This window comes from Scyliorhinus torazame, chromosome 4 (genome assembly GCF_047496885.1).
Source record: "Scyliorhinus torazame isolate Kashiwa2021f chromosome 4, sScyTor2.1, whole genome shotgun sequence".
NCBI classification, from domain to species: domain Eukaryota; kingdom Metazoa; phylum Chordata; class Chondrichthyes; order Carcharhiniformes; family Scyliorhinidae; genus Scyliorhinus; species Scyliorhinus torazame.
Genome location: NC_092710.1, coordinates 167,256,001 through 167,275,461, shown reverse-complemented (window position 1 = coordinate 167,275,461; position 19,461 = coordinate 167,256,001). Strand labels below are relative to the sequence as shown.

The 19,461-nt window shown below is 44.2% G+C and overlaps 1 protein-coding gene across 5 annotated transcripts in view; it reads left to right on the top strand.

Annotated features, from left to right (window-relative positions):
• LOC140410584 (kelch-like protein 29) overlaps positions 1-19,461 on the top strand; it is a 598,914-nt gene that overhangs the window by 79,666 nt on the left and 499,787 nt on the right. The window lies entirely within an intron of this gene.

The window sequence follows — 19,461 nt, the reverse complement described above, 5'->3', positions numbered from 1 at the left end:
ATTAGTATTAAACTAAATTGCAGTGGAAGCTTGGAAACTACTGTGCACTCTTAGAAAAGACAATTCAGCCAGCACTCTCAGTAGCAGACTGGGGAATAAACGATGTTCGAATTTCTCATTTCACTCTGGAAATAACTTCACTGCATGTATCGGCAAAAATATTATTTATTATGCTTGCACATAATTACCAACACGTGAGCTGCAATTCCGAAGACGCCACAGCATGGCAGCAAGCCAGAGATAGAGTATGCAATACAACAACATTCGAACAGATATCTCAAGATCTATTTGAAGGCATTTTAGGCAGGAAGAACACACATTTGGGAGGTACTACTTGATGGGAGCTGCACCTGGATCTGATTGCTGCCGCCTCTCACCTCCAGGACTATGGAATGGTGCTGCGAAGGATACTACGTCCTCAGCTGGGTAGGTAAGATAGCCTTTTGACAAAGGAGGATGCAAACTTATGAAAATGGCATATACATCTTCAGCAAATTGTAGCCTTTAACTTTGTTATCATATAAGCAATGTGTCTTTCAGGGTGTCCTCTTGAAATGAAAATGAAAATCGCTTATTGTCACAAGTAGGCTTCAAACGAAGTTACTGTGAAAAGCCCCTAGTCGCCACATTTCCGGCGCCTGTTCAGGGAGGCTTGTCGAGTATAATGCAGCATTGTAACAGGAATAGCCTGTCACTGCTAATTGGGTTTAAAGTATGCAAACTTTTTTCAATTCATTGAAAGAATATTTTGTTTCTGTACAGTTCTTCAATTTAACTTTAATTATAGTCGGTATTAGAAATAAACAGACATTTGTATCTCCTGCTCTATATTTGGATGATTCTTAAGTTTGCATACAAAAATTATTTGGTGTCTAAACAACACTCTTGACCATTAATATCATGGACCACTCTATGCTACACCTATTTTAAAAACACTTGATCTCCTGGAATTTATTTAAAAATTGTTAATAGGAAATAATCAGTCTTTCTTGGTGATTATTTTTTAAATACAAGGGCATTTATTACACATTGAGTTGTGTGCAGTTTTAAAAAAAAAAATTGCTCTTGTCCCTATAGTAATGCCAGAAAAAAAAGTTTATACTACTCCAGCCAACCTGCAAGGAATAATTGCCTGAGCTGGGGATATAGTGCAGTAAAGATGCACTGGCATTCCCCTCCACAAAGTAAAATCACATTTTTTTTTCTCTCTCTCTCTCTCTCTCTTTTACCCAAGTTTATTTTGGTGCTCTCCTTCAGTCACATATTGCAGCATCAAGTAGTATGCATAGATATTGATGTGTTGGGTGTTCTGGATCTGTGGAACACAGACAGATCACCAACACTTGAAATAGTGCAACACCATTTTATTGAATTATTAACTGTTTAACATACTCAGACTGTGGGTTAACACGATACTAGCTTTAACTAAAGACCTTTGCCTTGTCCTAACCAGTCAATGCACTCAGCACATGATGAATGTCTGTGTTACAGGCTGTGAGCTCTGTCCCCCTAGCTAGCTGCAACTCAAATGAGCAGGAACTCTGATGCCCCCTGTCTTTATAGTGCGTGCGCTCTAACTGGTGATTGGCTGCGGTGTTGTGTATGTTGATTGGTCCCACTGTGTGTCCATCAGTGTGTGTCTGCACCATGATATACTGGTGTATATTATGACAGATATCACAATCATTTACACAGTTCAGTTAGCCTTGTTATATGGTTTGAAGAACTACTGTTGTGTCTGGTTTTGGAATTGCATAGGCAGATGCTCAAGGTTGCATCCTCTCCAGTGACTTTCTGGGAGCAGTTGGTGCCTGATGACTAGATGGAACTAGAAAAGAGAAAATAAATTCCAAATGAAAAGTTTTGGCCAGTGCTGAATGTTAATTACAGCCGACAACTAGCAGTTGTACTAAATCCCAGTTCCAATGCCCACAATTAAATTAATCATTGACAGTTATTAACATTTGATTGCTATTGTTTACAAATGAAATTTGAAATGCTGGATAATGTGGGAATTAAAAGGTTGTATAGTCAGCGGCAACATTGCAAATTGCATGCACAACTGAAACTCTTAATTTTATTATAACTTCTACATCTACCCCCATATCACCCACTAAATATTGTTTGAAATTGAAACTGTAAAATTTTAAGATTGTGAATGTACGGGTGAATCAATTGCAATGCTGTAAGCCAAGAGCACACTCGAAGCTCTCAATTATTTAATAGTCTCCAAATTTCCTCCTGCCCACCCAACATCTGTTTGAAATGGAAACTGTTAAAATAGTAAATCGAGTTGTTCAAAGTACAGGGGTGAGTACAATCAAGAAAGTTTATGTCTATGCCAAGGAGTAGCATGATTATTCACAAACGGAAACAATATTATTGTGCCAAATAAACGTATGACTTAAAAAATTATTTGAGTGAGGCTGGCAACAGTTTACTGATAAAGTAATCATATATTGGTATTTTTCTGATCAGTTCAGCAAAACTATCCGGCAATCTAATTTGGGTTCAGGATATTGAGCTTTTCTTCAATTTGGTGATAACCATCAATGTTTAACGCGCTAATTACATTTGTGTCCAATCTGTGTCTTGTTCACAATGAGGTATAATGATGTAACTTAACATGTTAACCTAGTTTTGCTACAACTCCTGATGTAAGCTTAAAGATTTTAAAAAATATTCACACACAAGCATTAAAGACAGGAGGAGAAGGGACGCTTCCTGTGATCTACATTTTGCTGCGATATAATGGGGACAGTATAAATCGTTTCTTGGTAGTGCAGAATTTTATTGCTGAAAAAGCGATTATGCTATTGAAGCTTTTCATTCTGCACTGGGACAGAACTGCCAGAATACCAAATCTCAAAGGCAACAACAATTTATGCTACATAAGAAAATGGTTACTGATGTGTTGGACTCTGGTAGAGCCAGAATCCTGGCCAATCAGCATCCTTTTCTCATTCAATTGGTGTTGTGATAGTACGAAGCAGGAAGCTTTGACAAGACTACTCTTTTTTTTCCAGCAGTACTTAAGTACAGTGTAATTGAAGACTCCCAGTAATAAACTGGAAATTGTGCAACATTACTGTGCCTATATTGGACCAGTTGAAAGAGCTTAATTTTGAAAGTTTACAGGAAATTCTCTGAACACCATTAGGTTTTACTTCTGTTAAGCTGCTCTGGTATAATTTGCTCACTATGCAGAGCTCTGCACATGTATATGGGTGGCATGGTAGCACAGTGTTGCTTCACAGCTCCAGGGTCCCAGGTTCGTATCCCGGCTTGGGTCACTGTCTGTGTGGAGTCTGCACGTTTTCCCTGTGTCTGTGTGGGTTTCCTCCGGGTGCACCGGTTTCCTCCCACACATCCCAAAAGACGTGCTATTAAGCGAATTGGATGTTCTGAATTCTGCCTCTGTATACCCGAACAGGCACCGATGTGACGACTAGTGACTTTTCACAGTAACTTCATTGCAGTGTAAATGTAAGCCTACTTGTGACAATAAAGATTATTATATATTTAACTATATACCTGCAATGAACTCTGGTCTCTCTGATTAGACCAGCAAAATAACATCTTGTGGCGTGATGCTCTGATTTTGCAGTGCTGATGTGACCCTTGCTCACCAGTTACACATTGGAAAATCCTAATACATTTTTCTGACGAATTAAATGTAGAAGTCAGAAAAGGCAAGGCTCTCTGTCGACAGCAGCATGCCATAAAACTACTTGTAACTCTGGGCTTTCCATGCAGACCAATCTCTAAGAACACATTTACATATTTTTCTTGCCGAGCAGCACAGTGGAGGGGGCAGTCGAATCAATTTGGGGTGAAGACCACATCCTCCCATTGGACACACGTAGCCCTCTAGATTCAGAGAATGGAATCTGTCTCTGCCTGCTTGGGGTTCTGAAAACACTACCAGTATGAAAATACTGTGCATAATTTAAAGACGCTTATATTTTCAGATGTATACCCAAAATCATAAAATAATTAAACCTGCAGCTTTGTATGAATCACTGATTTATCTGCTCGATTACTCTCAGCCCTATTTAATTGAAATGGCACTAAACTTCTACTAATTCAGTCATGATCAAGGTTGAAACAAATCTTCTTGGACAAGTGGTGAAACGCCCCACAAAACCATGTTGAATGGCAAAATAAATGATTTAATTCAAATCAGAACCATGAATGCGGAATACAAGATTATGTTCTACACCCTGTAAACTAGAGAAGCATTGTGCAGGTTACATGTCTGCATTAGTATGTCTGTTGAAGTACAACTAAACAGACCAGAAAGCTGCCAAGTTCAAACCACACTCTATGCTCAGTGAGCTGATCTCAGATACTGGTGCTGTGGGTGCTCCAGTTGGCCTTGGCATCCCTGATGCGGAAGAAAGAAAATGAGCCAGGATTCTTGCAGCTGATGGCTAACGATCAGTTGTTGCTGCAAGTGTATGTTTGTAATGGTGGATGTCAAATGAAGTTGGGATTAGATTTGGTTGTGCATGCCCACAATGAAATAGCCTGCCAAAGACCTTTTGTCGATGCTTGCTGTCAAAATAATGACCATTTGTCTGAGATTCTGGAAAAGTGGGCAGTACCCGTGGAACTGCAGCCCAGCATGGAATCGAAACCAAAAGAACAGAACAGGAAACTAGTAACTGGAATAAAGTTTCTGAACCTTACGCTGCTGCTGTTTCATAGTTTATAAATTCAAGTTAATTAAAATTCAGCTCAAAGGGCCAAGTTCTTCCCATGTACAGAATATAGATTTATAATCATGAACTCACATGTTTACGTATGAAGAAGACTTGTTGGCTTCAAATTACTTTAACTATGTTTCCTGCTTTCTGTTTCCCCTCTCTCCCACCTCAAAGTTGTAAATTTCTATGTTGGCATGCTCTAACCAGTTTTGTGGAAAAGAAACCGCTTAAAATAACTGGGTACCCGGATAGCTCCCAGCTTTACCTGTCTCTTTATGGGGTATGTGGAACATTCCCTGTACCATTCCTACTCCGGCCCCAACCCACAACCCTTTTATCGGGACCTTTTATCATTTATCAATTCGCTTCCAATTTCCGCCCCTCTATCACCTTCACTTGATCCATCTCAGACACTTCCCTTCCCTTCCTCGACCTCACTATCTCCATTTCTAGGGATAGACTGTCCTCTAATATCCATTACAAGCCCACTGACACCCAGAGCTACCTCGGCTACAGCTCTTCACACCCCACATCTGTAAGGACTCCATCCCATTCTCCCAGTTCCTTCACCTCTGTCGCCTCTGTTCCGATGAGGACACTTTCCAAACGCTGCTGACATTTCTTTCTTAATCGTGGTTTCCCACCCACTGTGGTTGATAGGATTCTCAACCATGTCCGACCCATCTCCCATACCTCTGCTCTCACCTCTTCCCCGCCCTCCCAGAACCAGGATAGGGTCGCCCCCATGTCCTCACTTTTCCCCCTACCAGCCTTCGCATTCAAAGAAACATCCTCCGCCAGTTCTGCCAACTCCAGCATAATGCAACCACCAAACACATCTTCTCCTCACTCTCCCTGTCAGCATTCCCACAGGGACTGTTCTCTGTGGGATACCCTGGTCCACTCCTCCATCACCACCAACACCTCACTCACTTCCCACGGCACCTTCCCATGCAATCGCAAAAGGTGCAACACCCGCCCCATACATCCTCCCTGCTCACCATCCAAGAGCCTAAACTCACTTTTCAGGTGAGGCAGCACTTCATGTACACCTCCTTCATTGTGGTCTATTGCATTCTGCTTTCACTGCTCCCAGTGTGGTCTACTCTACAAAACGCAGAGTGGGTGACTGCTTTGTGTCGAGGCAAGGAAATGTTGGAGATGGACCATGTGAAGGTGATAGAGGGGTGGAAACTGGAAGCAAAATTGATAACAGATAAAAGGTCCAGATAAAAGACTTGTAGGATGGGGCTGGTGTATGAATGGAACACCTTCGGTCCATCTGCAAGCTGGACCCAGATCTTCCTGTTACTTTCCACTTCATTTCACCATCCTGTTCTCATGTCCACATGTCCATCCTTGGCCTGCTGCAGTGTTCCAGTGAAGCCCAACACAAACTGGAGGAACAGCACCTCATCTCCTGATTAGGAATGTTACAGCCTTCTGAACTTAAACATTGAGGTCGACAACTTCAGAGTGTGAACTCACTTCTCCACCTTCAGTCCATTTTGTTATCCCATTTTGCTATTCCATCTATTTATTTTCACTTCTTCCATCGATCCGTTTTTGCTCGCCTTTGTCTCCCCTCTCCTCACGAGGGCCACCTATTCCCTGTTCCAAGTTGTTCTGGTTTGGAGGCTGGTTTAGCACAGTGGGCTAAATAGCTGGCTTGCAATGCAGAACAATGCCAGCAGCGCGGGTTCAATTTCTCGTACCAGTCTCCCCGAACAGGTGCCGGAATGTGGTGACTATGGGCTTTTCACAGTAACTTCATTGAAGCCTACTTGTGACAATATGCGATTATTATTATTATTCTTTCACACACTGCTTATCCCTGTTCTTTCATGAACATATTCTGATCTGTTAAAGTGTCACCATCAGTACCTATTATAAGGTCCGGAAAGGAGTCCACACCAAGCCAAACAGGTTCAGTCAAAGGAAAAAGGTTGAATGCAATAGAACAAGAGTACAGAGCAGGATGTGGAAGGGGGTGCCAAGCCCCCTCAGAAGGGGAGTGTAATTTGGGAATATCAATCCCCCCCCCCAGTCTCATGTGTCCCATGATCTGCTTAAGGTTTCATATCTGTCCTGTGACCTGCTTAATCCCAGGTTATGACAGCACTCTTCCTTCTTAGCCATTTACATTCCCTTTAACCTTTTTTGATGACATTTTTGTTAATCTGCACATATCGCTGACCCTCTATCCAGTCCCAATGCTCCATGCATCCACCCTCCCACCCCTCCTCCACAACAGTAGAAATCTCATCCTTTTTCCAGTTCTCTTAGCTTTGCCAAAGAATCACCCAGAATTGAAACATTAGCTCTGTTCTCTCTCCACCGATGCTGTCCAGCGTTTTCTGTTTTTATTTAGGGTTCCAGCATCCACAGTTATTTGCTTTTAGTTTAAAATAACCATTGTAAGGACAACCTTTCTTTTTACCTCCACCCTCCCTCCCAGAGAAATTATATTTTGCTAATGTAAGATATCAAGCGTTTTTAATTTTGTTTAGTAGGGGCAGATGCTGCTGTAACACCTACTTTGATATACTGTAATGACGTTCAGATGATTTCACGAGGTGGAACAATGCAAGATTAATTACAGTGAAAGGTAGAGCTCCTCTGAAATATTAAAGTAGCAAATCCAGATTTAATTAACTTCTACATTTAATGTTGTGGTAAAATCAAATAAAGCTCAACTTCATTGAACGATGATGGCATGCAAGAATTTCAAAGCAGCTGTCTTGTGTTGAGGATGATTAATTGTTTGCTAAAAACCTGCTTTGTTGTTCTGCCATTGTAATTATCTTTGTTTGCAACCAGTTTGTTAAATTACAGCTACTGTTAGGTCTAAGTGAATGGATTTGCAGTAACATATTGCACAGGGTGCTGCAGAACTGAGCTGATAATTTCAAAAGAACTTTGCGGAAATATTGCAAATTAATGCTGTTTATATACCACATTTTTTGTTTCTACTTCAGTGAATTTTTTGAATGTTCACAAGCTTCCAAGTGCTAAACCATTTTGAGTAATTTTAAAACCATTGTTTTAAAATGTGGAAACTGGTTTCTGACGGTGGCCAGGAGTGCAGCCTCCGCAGCATCCAAGTAGGGGCAGGTGCCTTGGTATTCCAGGTTAAGTCACAGGTTGGGTTAGTCTGGTAGTAGAAATGCAGGGGAGTGGACAGAAGGATGCTAGTGAATGTGTTGATGCCTTTCAATATTTCACAGCTGAGTTTTAATTCAATGCAAACATTCTCGGGGTTCATTTGGCTATACACTGGTTTATTGTATTTTTGCCCTATCTTGTAAAGAGGGATTTTTATTTTCAATTTGCTCTGGGTATGTGTATGCCGCATGTATTGCCCATTTCTACTTGCCATAAGAAGACGGCTTGCCAGGCTATTTCAGAGAACTGTAAGATATTACCATGCAGTTTTACTGTGTAGGGATGCATGATTCCCAGAAGAAACATTGGTGAATTGGATGAGTTGTTTTCCAGTGGCAGTTCACGTGATCAGATTTATTGAAATACAGTTTCTTGGTTTGCTATAATGGAATTTTAGATCACAACTGCCGGATTGTTGATCTGAAACCAAAATCACTATGGTACTCTTTTCCCCCTTTATTAGTGCTAATGCAAACAAGAACATATTATTCCCACATTTTTTTCCTGAAACCTCTTCAGTTAAATTTTTCATGTGAATGCATTTGCCTCTTGTTAGAAAAAATGTAAAAAAGGTAGAAACATATCTTCCCTGCCAGCTTCCAATTCTTAATCTATTACTGACAGTTCTGTTTCTTTCCTTTATTAGAAGTTTCTACATAATACAGCACATTTCCAGAGGTTTCCTACATACATGCTAAACACTACTGAACACAATATATTCTATGTTACATTGCTCTTTTATATTTGAGAGATTGAATGAGAATAATTGATGTCACATCAAAGCTAAGCAGTCCAAATCTGAGTGCTTATAACCAATTCTCTCCTCCCTATCATCAAGCTTTTTAATGATGCTTTTCAATTTGGCCTCATGAGCTCGCAGATTTGGGGTCAATACACCCAGATTCTGGTCAATCACTCTGATGATATTGGCAGCCATCATTTTCACCACTTCCAGGAGAACCCCAGAGAGCACCGAGTGGAGAGAACTCCCAAGGATCAGGCCGTCATATTGAAAGGGCAGCTCTAGCCCTTCTGAATCTGACAGATTTTTTGATGTATATCAGTATGTTCTTGCCGATACTAATCCCAAAGTCTTTCAAGGACTTAACAGCAAATATTAATTCAAGGATGAGGTGAATAAATGTCAGGCAATCATGGATTATAAGCGAGTAGCGCCATAGCTGTTGTGTTTTGTGACCTTGGGCGGGATTCACCGACCCCCCGCCGGGTCGGAGAATCGCCGGGGGCTGGCGTGAATCCCGCCCCCGCCGGTTGCCGAATTCTCCGGCACCGGATATTCGGCGGGGGCGGGAATCGCGCCGGTTGCCGGGCCACCCCCGGCGATTCTCCGGCCCGCAATGGGCTGAAGTCCCGCCGCCGTCAACCCAAGCCAGCCGGCATGGATTGAACCACATTTGGGACGGCGGGACACGGTGGCGCGGGCGGGCTCTGGGGTCCTGGGGGGGGGGGGGGGCGCAGGGCGATCTGGCCCGGGGGGTGCCCCCACGGTGGCCTGGCCCACGATTGGGGCCCACCAATCCGCGGGCGGGCCTGTGCCGTGGGGGCACTCTTTTCCTTCCGCTTTCGCCATGGTCTCCACCATGGCGGAGGCGGAAGAGGCCCCCTCCACTGCGCATGCGCGGGGATGCCGTGAGCGGCCGCTGACGCTCCCGTGCATGTGCCGCCCGGCAAAGTCAGTTTCGCGCTAGCTGGCGGGGCACCAAAGGCCTTTCCCGCCAGCTGGCGGGGCGGAAATCAGTCCGGCTCGGGCCTAGCCCCTCAAGGTGAGGGCTTGGCTGCTCAAGATGCGGAGACTTCTGCACCTTCGGGGCGGCGCGATGCCAGACTGGTTCACGCCATTTGTGGCGCCGGTTGGCGGACATTGCGCCGATATCGGAGAATCCCACCCCTTGTCCTTGCAATGATTCATACAGAACTGCTGGTGATTTACCTAGAATGATGATTTATTGATTAACACGTGGAAAGGTAACAAACAGAATACTATACAGATTAAGTTACTATTTTAGTTTTGTGAACTCTCCTGGAACTACCCTATGTATGACTCTCTTCTTGTATGCCTTACTACCAACTGCCAAGAGCCAGACATTACATGACCAATATCTGACCCCACCAGCTTGTTGGAGGTCGCATATATACCATGCACAATATTATTCACAGGCCTATCACCACAAGAGCCAGCAGAAAAATGCTACTCCTGTGCTCTTATCACGTGGTCCCTCAAATTTATTTTTTTAAAAGGGGAAGTAATTTGTAAGTATTTATGTTACAATCCTAAAATATATTTCTGGAAGCTGATGACTGGCAACAACGATAATTTTGTCCAAAAGCTATCGCCATATTTTTGAAACGACACCAGTCAGGAAAAGGTATAATGGGTATTGTATTATAAACATTTATTTTGCACTCCCCAGCTACCACAGGAAGTGGTGTCTACAGCTAAAACTATTGACTTGTGTTTTCTGAGGTTACTCATATTGGTAAAGGTCTCTGGTTCCATGGGCCAGTGGTAATTAGTTATGTGTGCACCCTTATGTTGGACATCACTATTTCCCACATTTTCCCCCTGAAACCTCTCCAGTTAAATTTTTCATGTGAACACATTTGCCTCTTGTTAGAAATAATGCAAAAAAAACTAGAAACATATCTTACCTGCCACCTTCCAATTCTTAATTAGAAAGTCTGAGTGATCTGGGCGTGCAGGTCCACAGATCTTTGAAGGTGGCAACACAAGTGAACAAGGTAGTCAAGAAAGCATACAGAATGCTTGCCTTCATTGGACAGGGCATCGAGTATAAAAACTGGCAAGTCTTGCTACAGTTGAATAGAACCTTGGTAAGGCCGCACTTGGAATATTGCACACAATTCTGGTCACCACACTATCCGAAGAGTGTGGAGGCTTTGGAGAGGGAACAGAGGAGGTTTACCAGGATATTGCCTGGTCTGGAGGGTGTTAGCTATGTGGAGAGGCTGAATAGATCCTGACTGTTTTCATTAGAAAGACAAAGGTTGAGGAGTGACCTAATGGAGAACTAGAAGATTATGAAGGGCATGGATAGAGTGGATGGGCAAGCACTCTTTCCCATGGTGGAGCGGTCAGTCACTAGGGGGCATATCTTTAAGGTCCATGACACAAAGTTTAGAGGGGATGTGAGAGGTAGGTTTTTTTATGCAGAGAGTGGGGAGTGCCTGGAATACGTTGCCAGGGGAGGTTGTGGAAGCAGATACATTAGCAACGTTCAAAAGGCATCTTGACAAACATAGATAGGATGGGTATATAGGGGTACAGCACAAGGAAGTGCTGAGGGTTTTGGCAAAGGTTGGCATCGTGACCGGTACAGGCTTGGAGGGCTAAAGGGCCTGTTCCTGTGCTGTATTGTTCCTTGTTCTTTGATCACCAGGCTATTCAACCTTAAGAGTATAGAGTATCACATCCAGCCACAATTCTGAGTTCAGTTTCAACCATGTGTAGTTCAACATGGAAATCTGGAAGCTGTTACCAGTGATATCCCACTCCTTCACAGGATGTAGTGTTATGGTCCTCACTGAAATACTCAGCATTGAAATTCCTGCAATGGTGTGTGCCTTAGGTTTATACTATGAAGTATGAGCTGGTACGTTTAGGAGCATATGAGATTTTGCTGTTGTGATAAGTGCTAATAACTGCTGAACAACTTCTATACGTGTGTGGAGTCCTGTTTGCTCCTTGAATTCCAAATGCATTTCCAAATTTTTGTTTTGCGTTCTGTACATAATATAAACTTTATATTTCCAGCTTTATAATTCCTGGTTTAGACTTTGCATAATAGCTCATTCTTGTCCTGCTCACAGTCACCACAGATCTTCTGAAGAGGACTGCAGAGGGTCAAAATATTGGATGAGAGGAAATCTTAAACTGCAAAGCTCTGCAGAAGCAGGTATTCATGAGATGACTGGCGAGTACCATTCCTTCACCACTGATATCAAAGTACTGACCAATAAAGAAGATAAACTATTAGAAATGTAACCATATGTGATCTGGAAAACTTGCTGTTCACACTCTTCTCCAGTGGTGTGAAAGACGAAGCTTGTTATGCTGGAAGTGACGTTGGTTTACAGCAATTTGGCTATATGGGCTCTTAGTGAATCATTAGCCCTTTACCTGGTTTCCCTGATAGATGCTTTCGCTGATTTTTCTCTTCTGTGCCGATTTCGCTACAAGTCTATTTCGATACTGGGTTCACTCCTTCCTGATGTTTCTCAAACATATCAGCAACACATAGAGGAGATTCAGAGTGTGATTTCAGGACCTGGGACTCCACATTATGAACAATTGTTCTCGTGATTTAACTTGATTTTGCTTGAGAAAAGATGAAAAGGGGCATAAGGTCATGTTCCAGGAGTCAGTGATAGCACAGGTGTTGGAACCTTATTTTTCTCCAGTTTAAAACTCGACAGCATTAGCGCACGTTAGCAAGCTTCAAATGAGCTGCAATATTTTAAAAAATATATTGCCCAATACTATCGTGAATGTGTGTGACAGATTTTTTAAGAACGCATTTGAAAAAGATCTGGTTAAATACATGAGCCAGGCACTACATATTGACCATCCTGATATAGTATGAATGACAGGATTACCAGTATGCACATGTGTCGAGCCTATTCCATCAACTTGCCTGTAAACTCTGGAAGTTAACCTTGACAATGGCTAACCAAACTATGTTGGTATATTATTCATATTGGTGTTACAGAGCTGAAGATGCAGAAATTTAAAATGTTTTGTTCTCGGCCTAAATTGGTTGAAATGGTTGTGAGGTCATAGACCAATGCGATGACTAATATATTATGGGTTTTTTTGTGCCTGATGTGGCCTTCCTGCAGAGCAGATATCTGATAATTAACAATCTTTTCAGTCAAATAAGTTACCTCGATCTTTGAATAACAATTTTGTTCCTCATTGCAGAAAAAGCAGTTAAATGTCTGTATGTTTGAAACATTTTTTTGTCAGTGTTACAATGGGGGTGATTCTCCGAGCCCCGTGCCAGACCGGAGAATCGCCGCAACCACGCCCCGACGCCGGCGCGCGATTCTCTGAGGTGCGGAGAATCGGCGCCATTTGCTCCGGCGCGTTTGGCACGGCACGGCGCGGCCGTCGATTCTCCGGCCCGGATGGGCTGAGCGGCCACGCCGATATGAGAGTCCCGCTGGCGCTGTTCACCCATGGTCACTGCCGGCGGGAACTCTGCGCGAAGGGTCGGGGGGGCGGCCTATGGGGGAGGGAGGGGGGCTCCATCACCGGGGGGGGCCACCGATGGGGTCTGGCCCGCTATCGGGGCCCACTGATCAGCGGGCCAGACTCTTTTACCCCACCCCCGGGGCCCACATTTTGGCGAGGCCGGCCCCTGAACACCGACGCCATGTTGAGTCAGGGCCGGCGTGCTAAAGAAGTCCCCGCGCATGCGCAGGTTGGCGCAGCCCATCTGCGCATGCGCGGGTTGGCGTGGTGCCCATTTGGCACCGCGAAAGGAGGCTGGAGCAGCGTGAACGACTCCTGCAATGTGCTGGCCCCAATCGGTTGTAGCTGGGCCAGGTTCCCGCCGTCGTGAAACACGGCGGCGCGAACACTTGGGCTCCATATTGGAGAATCGCCCCCAATATCTTAGTGACATGACAAAAATTAAATGTTTCTCCTCCCAAGTTACAATCCATTGCCTCAAACCAATATTGGCATGACATCTTCTGAGTTAAGTCACTGGAAGAATGTTACTCGTACTGATGCTTTTAAACCTCACCTGGGAACATTAGTGTCATGCAGGAAACATTGTAATGTTGAATTGCCAACTTTGAATGCAAAACCTGAACCAAAAATCTGTCTAGCTAAGTAACAATGAAGCTAATGGCTTCCTGTTATTTACAGCATAAAAGGGACAGCAACCTTTGGTGACGAATGTAATATGTACTTAAATGCAGCAATCCAAAAGTTGCTGTGTAACTTCCAGTGCTCTGTCATTGGCATCTTGTTATTTCACCACTTCATGTTATCTTGCTGTCTACTTCACTGTTATAATGCATTGAGTGGTGAGAAGTTGCAGCATTTGTGTGGCAGATATGAATTAACTATGAATTTCAATTGTAAATGGGTTGCACGGTGGCACAGTGATTAGCACGGTTGCTTCACACACGGGTCTCGGGTCCCAGGTTCGATTCCCGGCTTGGGTCACTATCTGTGTGGAGTCTGCACGTTCTCCCTGTGTCTGCGTGGGCTTTCTCCGGGTGCTCCGGTTTACTCCCACAGTCCAAAGATGTGCAGGTTAGGTGGATTGGCCATGCTAAATTGTCCTTAGTATCCAAAAGATTAGTGGAGTTACTGGGTTACGGGGATGGGTGAGGACTAGGGTGTTCTTTCCCAAGGGCCGGTACAGGCTGCATAGCCTCCTTCTGCACTGTAGGGATTACTATTACTATGATTACTAAATAACGTTTAACCGATGTGGCGATGTGGTAATTATAAATCACTGCCAGTCAACCCCTCTGGTTGTAAAAGTTAGCTGTTAGATTTATGGAATCTTACCACTCCATAATTGTTGGAGATTCTTAAAATATCATTTTATTGTTTTACGTTTTCTATCTCTTTCTCAAACCCTCTTCTGCTCCATTCATTATTTCCCTCTATATGCCCTTTCTGTTTTGGTTTGACCCTTCTGTTTTGACCCTTCTTTCTGCCCTGTGAATTCAATCATTGCACATTGTTTTGTTACATTCGGCGGATGCCATTATGGTCAACAAATGTCTCTCTTTCCTGATTTGGCCCTCTAATTTACAGCTCCTTTTCAGTCCATTCACTGTTTATTTCTCAATCGTTTTTTATCTGATTGGTTAAAGCGCTGTACACTTTTGGTTGCTTTGAGGTTCTAGATACCTCATTTTGAGCTGAAGGGTGCAGGGGCAAAGCTCAGTAACACTAGAAGTTGTTAGATGTTCTTCTACAGCAAAATCTGATGCACTTTATTTCAACTTCAGTGAGGAACTCCCATCCTAATGGCATTGTGGGCACACACCACATGGACTGCAGTCATTCAAGAAGGCAGCTCACCACCACCTTCTCAAGGGAAGTTAGGGATGGGCAACACATGCTGGATGAGCCAGAGGTGCCTACATCCTGTGAAGTAACCACAAAAAGAATGTGAAAATAGAGTGGTGCTGATATTGAGCAGAATTTTAATGCTGTAGTTTTTGTAATTGCAATAGATTTGATGAGAATCTCTTAGTTTATATATTGGAGGCTATTGCACATTGTTTATTATATCCTTACTATTGACACATAGTTTCTCTGATATACACTGGTTCCCAAATTGGTACTACAAATAGAGCTTGTCACACTTCAATTTTCTGAGAAATATAGTTTCTCAATATTACTTTTGATGCCTCATCTCTCTCTCATGCACTATTAAGTTTTCATTTGCTGCAGTCTTTAAATTGGAAATATGAAACAGTAGTTTAACCTTTTTTTAAATACGGAGTTTGATCGATTGTGCAGAATGCAGGAATTGCTTTTTGGTATCTAATTCATAAGAACTATTACTGTTTACCAATTTTATTTTAAACTCATTATATTTCTATTTTAAAGGCTAAAAATTGTGGTTAATATTAATGAACAACATTGTATCTTTTTGCTATTTTAATAGTCATTAATCAGCCTATTTCATCAATCATTAATACAGTAATGTCTGGGCTTAGATATTTGAAATATGTTCATTTACAATCTACATCCCAACCTCTCACCACAATTACAAACTTTAATATTTGATACAGTTCCTCATCATCCTTATTAGTCACAGAGGTCCACTGCACAGAAAAGGCCCTTTGGCCCATCGCGTCTGCGCCAGTCAAAAACAACCACCTGCCTTGGCCTTCCCACTGTGGGAATGCAGGGCTTAATTGGCGCTTGGGCATGCCATTGAGTCATTACTAAATTTGGGGGAACTGGGCTTATCTGTGGCAGGCGGAAATTAGGCTACTGGGTCAGGCAGGGCCGGTGAGAAAGCACAGCTGCCGAGAACATGCAGGACCATAGGGAAGTAAGGCTGCCAAGGGTGGGAATGAGTGGAGCTGCCTACCGTTGAATCATGTATGACCCTCCCTCTTCCCCCCCCCCCCCGCCCCCCACCCTCCCACAGGGCTCTGCTTGAGCACTCAGGATCTGCAACATTGTAAGTTACAACCATAATCCTGTCCCTCCCCTTGTGGGCACCAACAAGAGACGCCTCATATTTGAGATTGAGATAGTCTCAATTCAAGATGAGGGGAAAGGAGTAGGTGTGAGACCGTGAAAAGGAGATTACAGCATCCACCACTTCTAGTCATCACCCTGAGTAATGTATGGTCGATGAGAAATAACGTGGTTGAGATTCAGACCTGTACAACAATCCAGGGAATGGAGTGTGCTTTCTTTCACCAAAACCTGGTTAATTGGGCATTCCAGACAATGCAATTGATATTGATGGATTTGACCTCCACCACGATAGATTTGCTATGCTGCAAATAAATCCCAAGGGGAGGTCATTTGTGTATATCTACCAATAAAAGTTGGTGCCAACATTTTCAGGTTCAGAAAAGCAGTTGCTTTGCTAACAGTGAATTGTTGTGCATGCTTTTTAGACCCTTCTATCTGCCCTGTGAATTCAATCCATTGCACATTGTTTTGTTACATTTGGTGGATGCCATTATGGTCAACAAATGCAGTTGTGTAGTGTCAAGGGTCATGTCTATTGGGCTGTGATTAGCTCAAAGAAATTAAATTAAATTGGACAGAATTTTTCAAATAAAAGGAGGCCTGCTCGAGTTAGTAAAGAAGTACAAAGATGCATTTCACGATGAGCTAAGGAAAATTTAGGGGCTGCAGGTGGAGATCCATGTAGACCCAGAGGCAGCCCTGTAGTTTTTCATGAACGTATAACTTGGTAGAAAAGGTTTGAAGAACTGGGAATCATCATCCAGTCTGGTTTGCAGTATAGGCAGCCCCCGTAGTCCTTGTGATAACACCATCCACATCTGTGGGGACAACAAGTGACAAGTGAATCAGGCTGCCAAGCTGGACTAGTACCCCATTCCAAAAGATAGAAGGTTTAGCTGGCCAGAGGCCAATCTAATACTAAGTTAGACATCAGCCATGCCTATCAGTAGCTTGAGTTTAAAGATGCTTCACAAAATTATGTTACAATTAACACACAAAGGGTTTGTTTCAGTATACCTTTCAGCGTGTCGTCAACTTGTGTCATATTTTAGAGAACGATCATGTATTGATAACGGGGTTGCCGGAAGCCAAGCACCTAGCTAACTTGGAAGAGGTGCTAAAAAGATTTCCAGAGACCAGAGTTCACCCCAAGAAAGAGAAATGTACTTTTCAAGCCAATAGAGTGGCTGACTTGGGTTACAGGGTAAATGCACTCTATGGAACATGAGATTAGAACGATAAAGGAGACACAGGCCCCAGGAAACACGACTGAGCTTGTCCTTAAGAGGAATGGTGAATTATTATTGGTGTTTTCTGCCGAATTCGCCGACATTGTTGACCCCCATACATGTGTTACTAACAAGCTACCAGCACTGGTTTTGGAGGACGCCTCCGAGAGAAACCTTTAACGATGTAAAGCAGTCATTATATTCGTCTTGTTGGGTGCTCTTCACCCCTCCAGAAAATTGGTGTTAAATTGGGACGCCGCTCCATTGCCATTTTGTCTCCGGTTCACTGGAGCGCATGTATAGATTACTCTTCAATTTTCAGACATGGGAGGGGTGGAGTGGGTAGCACTGCTGCCTCACGACGCTGAGGACCCGGGTTCAATCCTGGCCCCGGGTCACAATCTGTGTGGAGTTCGCACATTCCTTGTGTCTGCATGGGTTTTACCCCCAGAGCCCAAAGATGTGCAGGGTAGGTGGGTTGGGCACGCTAAATTGCCCCTTAATTGGGGGAAGGGGGAATTGAGTACCATAAATGTTCAGGCATGGATGACTGATAGGATTCTCTGATTGGGGGGGGGGGGGGGCGCTCGGGGGTCATAGGGGGGTTCAGGTCACCATCATGCATGCATGATGGACTTCCGGTGGCGGCCATGGAGTGAGTGGTCACATATTTGGCAGCTCCCACTCATGGTGGTCTTTTTGGGGCCTTTACGCCTGTCTATCGCCAGTTTATTGCAGGAATATTGTAGGGAAAATGTGCATAAGTGAGAGCAGAAGAGAGTGACCCCTAGTTCATGGAGCTGCGGTCCAGAAGTGCCCGGGGAAAAAAAGCGAACCAGTTGTTTGAGGCGAGTGAGGAGCGGACAACTCTGTGGAGATGGTGAATGGACAGGGTCTGGCCCTGTCGGCTCAGTGGTCGATGGACCAGTTAGTGAGCTTCCTGAATGAGAAGTTCACCCAACTGCGGAAGGAAAGTTCGGAAGGCCTGGCCCGGGCGGTGGACTCTATCATTGTGGTGGTTGACCACGTGGAGACGAAACTGGCGGCCCAGGGACAGGCGATCCAGAGGTTGGGGGGGCTGGTGGGGGAGCATAAGGACCAGTCCACCTCAATGGCAGCTGAGATTGAGGTGATGCGTGACCAGCAGAAGAGGCTGCTGGAGAAAGTGGAGGACCTGGAGAACTGTTCTCTGAGGCAGAACATCTGGATCATGGATCTGCCGGAGTGAATCGAAAGTTCAGATGCGGGTGCATATGTTGGGGAAAATGCTGGTGAAGCTGCTTGGGGAAAGTGCGTTTGACCGGCCGTTGGAGGTGGATCAAGCCCACAGGGCACTGATGTGTGAACCCCAGGGGGGTGAGCCGTCAAGGGTGATGGTGGTAGGATCGCATCGGTTTCTGGACAAGGAACGCATCATGAGGTGGGCCAGGCAGACGAGGCGATGCACATGTACAAGGGTGTTAAGTTTGGTTTACTGAATCCTGCTCGCTTATGGGTGACCTATGGGGGTCGGGAGCTGTACTTTGGCTCGGCGGAGGAGACAGCGGACTTCATAAACGAGAATGGACCGGCAGGGGAAGGAGAGCGTTGAACTTTGATTGAGGAGAACCAAACTATGCTGTTGAAAACTTTGGATTTTAGTTGTTTGGGTTTCTTTAGTTTTTTCCGTTTTTTGGTTCTGTTTGGGGTTAGGTCGGTTGACAGTGCTTTTGTCAAGGGATATGGGGTTGGTCTCTGTGTTCGGTCCTTGGGAGGGATTGTTTGTTTGTTTTCACTTCTTGTCTTTGTTTTGACTGTTTGCACTAAGCGCGGGGGGAGGGGAATCAGTCGGGGGTAGGATGCTAGGCACCATGTGCGGAGGCCGACAGGTTAGCTGGATGGGCTAGTTTATGGAAGCAAAGTGGGGGGTGAGCTGAAGATCAATGTGGGGGAGGATTGGAGTGAGAGTGGGGGGTTGGGCGGTGGGGGGAAATTATACTGCTGATGGGGAGGAGACTTTCAAAGTGGAGGAGTGTTAATGACTGTAGTTGCCTGAGGGCGGACCAGGGGAGGTGCGGGACATGGGCTGCAGACTGGCCTAGGAGAGGTTATGGTTGATTTCCCCCCCCCCCCCCCCCCCCCCCCCCGG